The sequence below is a fragment of the Callospermophilus lateralis genome, chromosome 13 (genome assembly GCF_048772815.1).
Source record: "Callospermophilus lateralis isolate mCalLat2 chromosome 13, mCalLat2.hap1, whole genome shotgun sequence".
NCBI classification, from domain to species: domain Eukaryota; kingdom Metazoa; phylum Chordata; class Mammalia; order Rodentia; family Sciuridae; genus Callospermophilus; species Callospermophilus lateralis.
In genome coordinates, this window is record NC_135317.1 from 51,050,559 (window position 1) to 51,059,136 (window position 8,578).

The 8,578-nt window shown below is 38.3% G+C and overlaps 1 pseudogene; it reads right to left on the reverse strand.

Annotated features, from left to right (window-relative positions):
• Window positions 1-601: 601 nt before the first annotated feature.
• On the reverse strand, window positions 602-2,887 carry LOC143379376 (melanoma inhibitory activity protein 2 pseudogene; annotated as a pseudogene).
• Window positions 2,888-8,578: the final 5,691 nt, after the last annotated feature.

Here is an 8,578-nt window from a genome sequence, read left to right on the forward strand (position 1 = left end):
TCTTAACTTCAATATTGTTTTAAGAATCACATGTCCCACTGCCTGAAGCCCAAGTCTCTTCATCTCCTTTTTTTTTTAAAAAAAATCTTTTTAAAATATCTTTATTTTCATTTTTTATGTGGTGCTAAGAATTGAACCCAGTACCTCATGCTTTCAAGGCAAGTGCTCTACCACTGAGCTACAACCCCAGCCCTCTTCATCTCCTTTTGATAGTCTCCTATTGTGAATATGTGGTGCCTTGAACAGTTTTACCACCCGTGGGCATTTGGATTGCTTCTTCTTTGGAGTTATGAAGAAGTATTCTCCTATTATTGCTGTTGGAAATGTGTTTGGGTTAATTGCATGTTAAGTATTTTTGTTATTTATATCCCAAGAGGAAAATTTCTGGATAATCAGTTACACATATTTTAGATTTAGTATATATTACCAAATGCTTTCCCAAACAACTTAAGTAAAAACTTAACTTACTTAAGTAAAAAACTTACTTAAGTAAAAACAGAGACTTCAACTAAAAATGAGAGATATGTCAAATTACTTTGAAGAGAGATCAGAGACATCAGGTTTCTTGTTGTGGTTCTGGATGTTCAGTAGCAGTCTCATTTCAAGGTGGAATCAACCCTGAAGGAAACTCACTTCTACTTTCAGAATGTGGAGATGAGGGAGGAATGCAGCTCTTGGGGGAAGATAATGAGAAAAACACCTCAGTGAATAGACATTTCCCAATGGGAATGGAGGGGGTGGTGGGCCCAGTGCAAAAGAATTTCCAGATACTCCATACATGTTTCCTGGAGGAGATGCAGGGAAAAAAATGGTCCTCTTCTCATGAACTGACTCCTTGGGTTCACTGGAAACAATGCACCTCTGGCTGGAGGGGAAGATGAAAAAACAAAACTAGAGCCAGTTGCTTGGTTTTCAGCAGGGAGAGATGAATCAGGCACCCTGGAATTACCAAGATTGACTTTGGTATGAATTTTACTAGATTCCATTTCTGAAGACAGAGGCCCATCCACTTTATCCAAAGAAGGCATATTAAAACTTCTGTGTTCCGTGGGTCCAGATAGTCTACCGTAATTAGAATAATATACATCCTGCCTTTGTAGAGGAAGATGTGGATCAGAATATGGTTAGCGTGGTGGAGGGATCATCCTCCTATAGGTCTTTTCCCCATGGAGGTTACAGGGACCCAGTATTATAAGGCACTCTGAGGATCAATTAACCCAACATAGCCTGATTTTCTCCTTTCATTGATAATCTGAGGTCCCATAGGATTCTCTCTGCTTCTTGAGCCACTATCTCCTCCCACCAAAGATGAGAATGTGAGTGGACCCTTCTTTTCCAAAAGAGAACCTCCCATTTCAAATGAAGGTTGACCCAATAGTGAGGGACCATTTGGGAAATGCTCTCTGGCAAAAGCTGTATTTGAATCATCAAGTGCATAAGGATATTTTTCTAAAAAGTTTAAATTTAACCTCATTTTCAGTTAATTTTTGTCTGTTGTGAGCATTTTGTTTCCTTAAATATTGAGGTATTTTTTAGCACTCTGAGCTGCAAGCTCATTATCATGTGCTTTTTTCTCATAATACATAATCTGCCCTTGATAAGAATGAATGGTTCTCTCCAATACTTCTTCAAGATCTTTACTTACTTTCTATAGTTCTCCAACTGTTCAGTTGTATGGCAGATGTTTTCATCCACTTTTGAAAGTTGCTCCTCTTGCTCTACCTAGTAATTTTCCTCTCCTATTAATTCTCTTTTGAGTTTCATTACATTTTTTGATATAGTTCAATCATGACATTAAATTTCTGCTGAAGATTCTGATTCTCTGTTTTAAATTGTGTATTTTTACTGAAAAGATGTTTTCTCTATCTTAAGATTTTTAATATTTTCTATAAGGTCTTCCTTTATTTTGTCTACTTCAGATAATAAACATTTTATTTCTTTCTCTTTCTAAGGTTTTAAGAGGGGCATTTAGCACCATAAACCTGTTCCTTCAAAGCTCCTTTTGGCTGATCATCTAAGTGAACACCAATTTCTGATTCGCTCTTCTTTTTCAATTCCAAGTTACCATCATCATCTTTTAGGTCTTCTCCAAGCACAGAAGCCCAATCCTTCATCTGCACCAAATGTTCAGTCAGAGACTTAATGTGATTTTCTTTCTCTCTTAGAACTTGTTCTGCATATACTGTAGAGTCTTCCAATGTTATTTTCTGTTTATTAAGGTCATTCACTTTTTCTTTCCATACTTCAACTTCTTGTAAAAGTTGTTTCTGACCATCCTGAATTTGAGAATTTTCTTTCAAAACCTCTTTTATTGCTAACTTAAATCTTTCTGCATTCATTTGAAATATTCTCAAGATTGTTTCACCTTTGACTATTAGTAACTTGAGGGGTTTTAATTCATCTTCTAGGGACTTAATCCTTCTTGATATATCTGTCATCAATTCATCCTGTTGAGAATGTTTAGTTTTCTCTTCTTTTAGCTCTTTTTCTAGAAAGAGTATTTCATGCCCAATTTAGATTTAGAACTATCCAGTTTTTCATATGTTGCCTCTAAATTTTCTGCTTTTATGGATTTCTTCTCCAAAATGGCATCCTTTAAAGATGACCTTAAGCCTTCATACTCTTTTTGAACAAGGCTAACTTTCTCAAGTTGTTGACATTTTTCTTCAATTAGTCCACCAAGTTTTAGAGCAAGCTTTTTCTCTCTTCTCACATAACACCTACTTCTAACACATTGACAACATCTCCGGAGAAACAAGAGAACAGCAAAAACTCCAATAGCTGCATATATCACCAACTCCCAAGGATATCCATAAGGATGAGGGTCTGGTTTCATATCCACAGACAATGATGCCAAAGCCCTGCATACTTCTTCCAGGACCAGCCCCAAATACAGCTAGGGGAACCCCTTGGCCACTCCATCATGCTAAGGCTGTTTTACCTACTGCTACTGCAGCCACAACCTGCACAGCCATGCCCAAACAGGCTGTGGACACTCAAGTCTTTGATGAGGAACTCAAACCTGCACCAGGCAACAGAGCATACCATTGTGAAGCAGCTGCAGAGGAGTGGGGGTGGAGCTGTGGGCATGGGCATGGGAAGCCACAGTCATAGGCTCCCAGGAGCCTAGCACACTCAAGTGCCTATCAGGGAAATCTTGGCCCCTTCACTGTGCTGTGCATCCTTAAGAAGTGCAGGTTCCAGTCTGTCCCAATTGAGCCAGAGAGGACTCCTCTCATTGACACCCACCCCTTAGTTTAGTCTCAGCCAGGCCAAGGCAGAGCTTTTTATGTGCTATTCCTTTCAGTCATAATGTCAACCAGTTTGATGTAACTAAAATTCTAAAGCTTTGTAAAATAATTTAAAGAGCTAGTACATCATATGTTTCTACCACTTACCCTTTTATTGTAATGACTCATTCCTTTTCCTCCCCTCCTGTCCTCTCCCTTTTTACTTCCTTCCTTCCATCTTTCTCCCTTCTCTCCCTTTCTTTTTCTTGCAGTGTTGGGAGTTAAACTCCAAGGCCTTCTCCATGCTAGGCAAGCTCTCTACCACTGAGCTACATCCACAGCCTATTGACACCAACTATAGAAGTAATCTGAATTATTTCTATAGAAAAACTCTCAAGTTAGACTATTTCAAAAGTAATTTTAGAAGAGTTGCTACCATGGGCACAAATCAGTTGTGACAAGTTGTTTTTAAAAAATATAGCATGGGCTGGGGATGTGGCTCAAGTGGTAGTGCGCTCGCCTGGCATGCATGCAGACCGGGTTCGATCCTCAGCACCACGTACAAACAAAGATGTTGTGTCGGCCAAGTACTAAAAAATAAATATTAAAAAATTCTCTCTCTCTTTCCCTCTCTCTCTCACTCTTTCTTTAAAAAAAAAGTATAGCATATGTAATATTTCTTAAAAAAAGGAACTTGAAACTTGAATTGATTTTCATGTCTGTTTTTCTCGACTACTACTTATTTAAGTCTTCAAAATAGTTTTCAAATGTTCTTTTGACTTCTTATAGGATGTAAAAACTTCTAAGTAACTGGGTCATTATAAATATACAGCAAAAAATAAATATACATAAGATGTGATGCTTTGAAATGGCTTTAGCTCCTGAAGGTGAATTATTTTGTTATTAAGATAAAGTTCATTGCTTGATGTAAATAAAAGACATCTAATATAGTTTTGTTCCTAGTTATGCTTGAATTTTTGATAAGCCAAATCTAATGTTTGAAGGAAATCATTCACTAGTAGTCTTTGGTTTCCTAAATGCCTCTAAAGTTCAAAGGTGTTATGCCACCATGTATGATTAAATCAATTGTGTTTCTATAGCCAATGTAAATTAAACACTTGTCCAGTTCCATAGGGTATGAAAGTTTAGAAACTTTTTAACAAATGTAATTATGTGAGGTTACAAATATGTTAATTAGTTCATGGTGAATATTTCTCAGTGTACATACATGTGCAAATTTTTAGCTAGGCATGGTGTCACACACCTGTAATCCTAGTAGCCACTTAGGAGGCTAAGGCAGGAGTATTACAAGTTTAAGGTCAGCAATTTAGTGAGACCCTGTCTAAAAAAAAGAAAGAAAAAACATGGGCCTTCCAGATCCATTAAGCTACAACATCATTTGCTGCTGCTCTCTGCCACCTCATGATCCAGTAGGCCTCACCAGATGCCAGCACCATGCTCTTGAACTTCCAAATCCATGAGCTAAATAAAATGTCTTTTCTCTATAATTTACCAAGGGTGATATTCAATTATAACAACAGAAATCATAATAAGTTTCAGAGAGATTACTGGTCAAGGCACACAATTAAAAAGCAACACTTCTAGGATTCAAACCAATTGTCTTCAGTTCCATAAAAAGTAGAAGCAGTTAGCCATAAAGTAAAGCTGCAGATTCCTCTTTACTTGTCAGAGCTATTTCTGTTTGGTTGTAAAAGTCATGAAATGAGAGTAGCTTGTTTGCATCTACAGCATCTGTATCAAGGTACCTACTTTCAAGTAAACTTCCTGAGCCTTTTCATCATCTGAACGTGGAGGTCAATAACACTGTCATTATCATCATCATCATCATCATCATCATCATCATATTCACTATAAAAGAGTTATTCCCATTATTAAAGGGACAAAGAGAACAGACATCAAATGCTCTTCCGTTTTTATCCACTCTCCTTTTCCCATTTCTTAGTAGAAAGAAAAAAAGTGAGGATTTTAAAAAATCATTATAGGATTTTCAAATGGCATAGAAACTATAATAGCATATAAATACTACTAAGATACCAAACCATACACAGCTAAAAAAGTTAAGTCTTGGTCAATTACCTTTGACTTTCCACTCTGTGATATGGGCACCTGGTCTTACCACCTATTTAAATGTGAGAAAGTTTTGCACCATTCACGTCATCATTCCCCAGATCACCAGAGATGATGATGACAGATGCAGTACCCCATGTGCTTCCTGAACATTTTGAGAGTTCAAGAACAGCTATTTGTACACTTACCCACAACTTGTAATATTATTTCCTACAAAAATTCCAGTACAAAAAATTTTCTTTGTAAGATGCAAGCATTGTGTTTTAGGGAATCAGTAGCACTCTTTAATTGGAAACTGGTGAACTTAATGTGGTTGTGCACACCTAGAATCCCAGTAGCTCGGGAGGCTGAGATAGGGGGATCATAAGTTCAAAGACAGCTTCAGCAAAAAGTGAGGTGCTAAGCGAGGGGTGCAGTGAGACCCTGTCACTAAATAAAGTACAAACTAGGGCTAAGGATGTGGCTCAGTTGTCAAGTGCCCTTGAGTTCAATCCCTTGTATCCCCCCCACCACTAAATAAAAACATTAATGTTTCCTTTCTGACATGTTACCCTAGGAAATGGGAATCTTCATTCCAGAGAATCTACTGTGTATAATTTATTAACTGAGACATATCAATTTGCTTGACAAAAGGATTCACCACCATAGTACCATAAGGAATTTGAAGGAGACATCAGAAAACTCAAGGAGAGATGCTATGGGCATCCAGGGAGTCCAAAATATTATTTCTATGAGTCCCAGCAGCATCCGTGGATCAAATACAACCAGTAAACACGCTCATGATTAAAATGATTGTTATAGTGGAAAAAAACTATCTCTCTTGATAAACATCAATGGACCACCCCAAGGGTCCTCCAGAACCCCCCACAAATCACTCAGATTACCCCAACCTCCAGCACTGTAACTGAAAGCCACTCTGATTCACTGGTACTTATGCCAGTGCAGTTGTACAATATTTTGAATATCACTTCTGGGTATCATCAAAACTGCTTCTTAAATAAGAATCTTTATCTCCCCTAAAATTTTAGACACTTTTCCCTTGAGCTATTTGACAGTGTTTTCTACCTAAAAAATACTAGCAGCTGAAAGTAAGATCCAGCTTCATGAAATGCATCTCTTTCCTATAGTATGTATAGGAAATTATGTATGTTAAAATTTAATTTAGAATTCATACACAGCCTGTTCTAAGCTGTGACACTAAAAGTTTTTAAACTATAGAGATACAGGATTTGCTCATGGATGGTGCAAAACTATATGTTACAAAACAATTAATCACTCATTTCTTTGAAACCATGTATTAATAATCTCTTTACTCATCCCAAAAAGAATAACGATTCGACCATAAAAGCTATACAGAGATCATTAATGACAAAGAAAAATTTTGGTTCTTCCTGGAAGTACTTGAGTTTATTAAACTACACAACAGTGCAGCACATACAATTCCCCTAAAAATTATAGAGAAGACCACAAAAGGTGCCCATTTATCCTTCTGCTTAACTTTAAATTGTATGAGTTGGTTACAAATTGGTACTACCCAGTCAGTAAGAGTTTGTCACATGGAAAATATTTAAAATCACCATATAGATTTTTGAAGGAAAATATCTGCATTTGAAGACAGAAATAAAAGTCTTAATTTTCAAAAGAAAATGATCAGCTATTTGCAAACTTACAATTCACTAAAGCCAGATCACCATGATTTCATTACTTAAAATATGTAACAGTGCCATGAAATTTTACTCACCAAACATCAGCTTAGAACATAGCCACACAGTTAAAGGGATTTGACAATAAATAATGGTCAATAACAAAGAGCTATGAACAAAACAACTGGTCAAAACAGGATTAGTCAGAGCTCTGAAGACGCAGGGAGACACACAGATGCCCAAGAAAGGCTGTTTCCATGAACACAACAGGCAGCCATACAGATCACATTGCACTAGGATTTCTGTTTTCAAGTTCAAGATATGATGGGGTGCTGGGTAAAGCAGAAGGTCAACCCCAAGGGAGTCACAAATGAAATTCATTGACTTATCTCCACAAACACGATTTCCAGTACCTGTAAGAGTCACCATCCCATAGCATCTGAGCACACTAAATACTCCAGTCTAAAGTGTACTTGCCCCTTCCAGCTTCTCTACCATGTTAGCCAGCATCTCCTCCTGCAGGGTCTGCAACAAGAGGGACTGCTCCAGCTCAAAGCTGTAGATAGATAGGCCCTGGGGGATATTCTGCAAGGAAAGAGGGAGAGGTGTGAATATGTCACCAGTGTCAAGCATCTAGGCCCCATCTACCTTGGTGTCCTCCAGCTGCTTCACAGAAAATGTGAAGATGTTTGCTACCTCTGCACTGTCAGCTGACCATCTCCACAAGTCACTGTCATTACTGATCTTGTTTAATACATTATTAAACTCAGGGTAACAAGTGCTGTCATGCCCAGATTGTGTATCCTGACACACTCTGCATTGGAGCTTTGTCTGTAGTTCCTGAGGTTCCCTATGACAGGGATTATTACTACCACCAGAAAAAAAAGAAAGCAGAGAAGTTAGGTCACTTTTCCAAAGTCACACAGTCACAAAACTATTCAAGCCAGGATTGAAATGTGGACTATTCCATCTCTCACATATTGGTTTCTAACCCATTAAGCATTCTGTTGATTTAAAAAAGAACATTTAAGGCTGGTCAAGTGGGAGGCACTGACACCTGTGTAATGTGTCTGTGCAGAGAGAGGGACAGCAGAGAGGAGTCTCCAGGGGACACCACACCTCCTTCAGAGAAATAGAAAGCAGCAGACAAGTCTGGCTGGGTGGAATCTGCATTGGCCATTGTCACCACTGGGGGACCAAGAACAAGGAGGAAGAGCCAAGGTGCAAGAGCAAAGTCTGAAATGGATGTTACATAAATCATTTAAAGAGCTGCACAAACTATGAACATTTCTGAAGCCTTTTCTCAGTGAAGTACATCAAGATAAATAAACCTGCCTTCTTGGATCTTTTGGAATGTCCTGTGTGTCTAGAATGCCTGGGTTCTTCTGCAAAAGTCTTGCCTTGCCAGCACAGGTTTTGCAAAGGATGTTTTCTGGGATCATAGGATCCCTCAGTTGTTTACACTGGAGGGCTCTTGTTGGCTCCTGTGATGAACATCCAAATAACATCCTGCTGGTCAGGCTTCTGGATGGCATCAAGCAGAGAGGCCTTGGAAACCTAGCTGGTGGGGGCATTGGGACCAACTGAACAAATGCATTAAGGGTTCAGGGCAACACC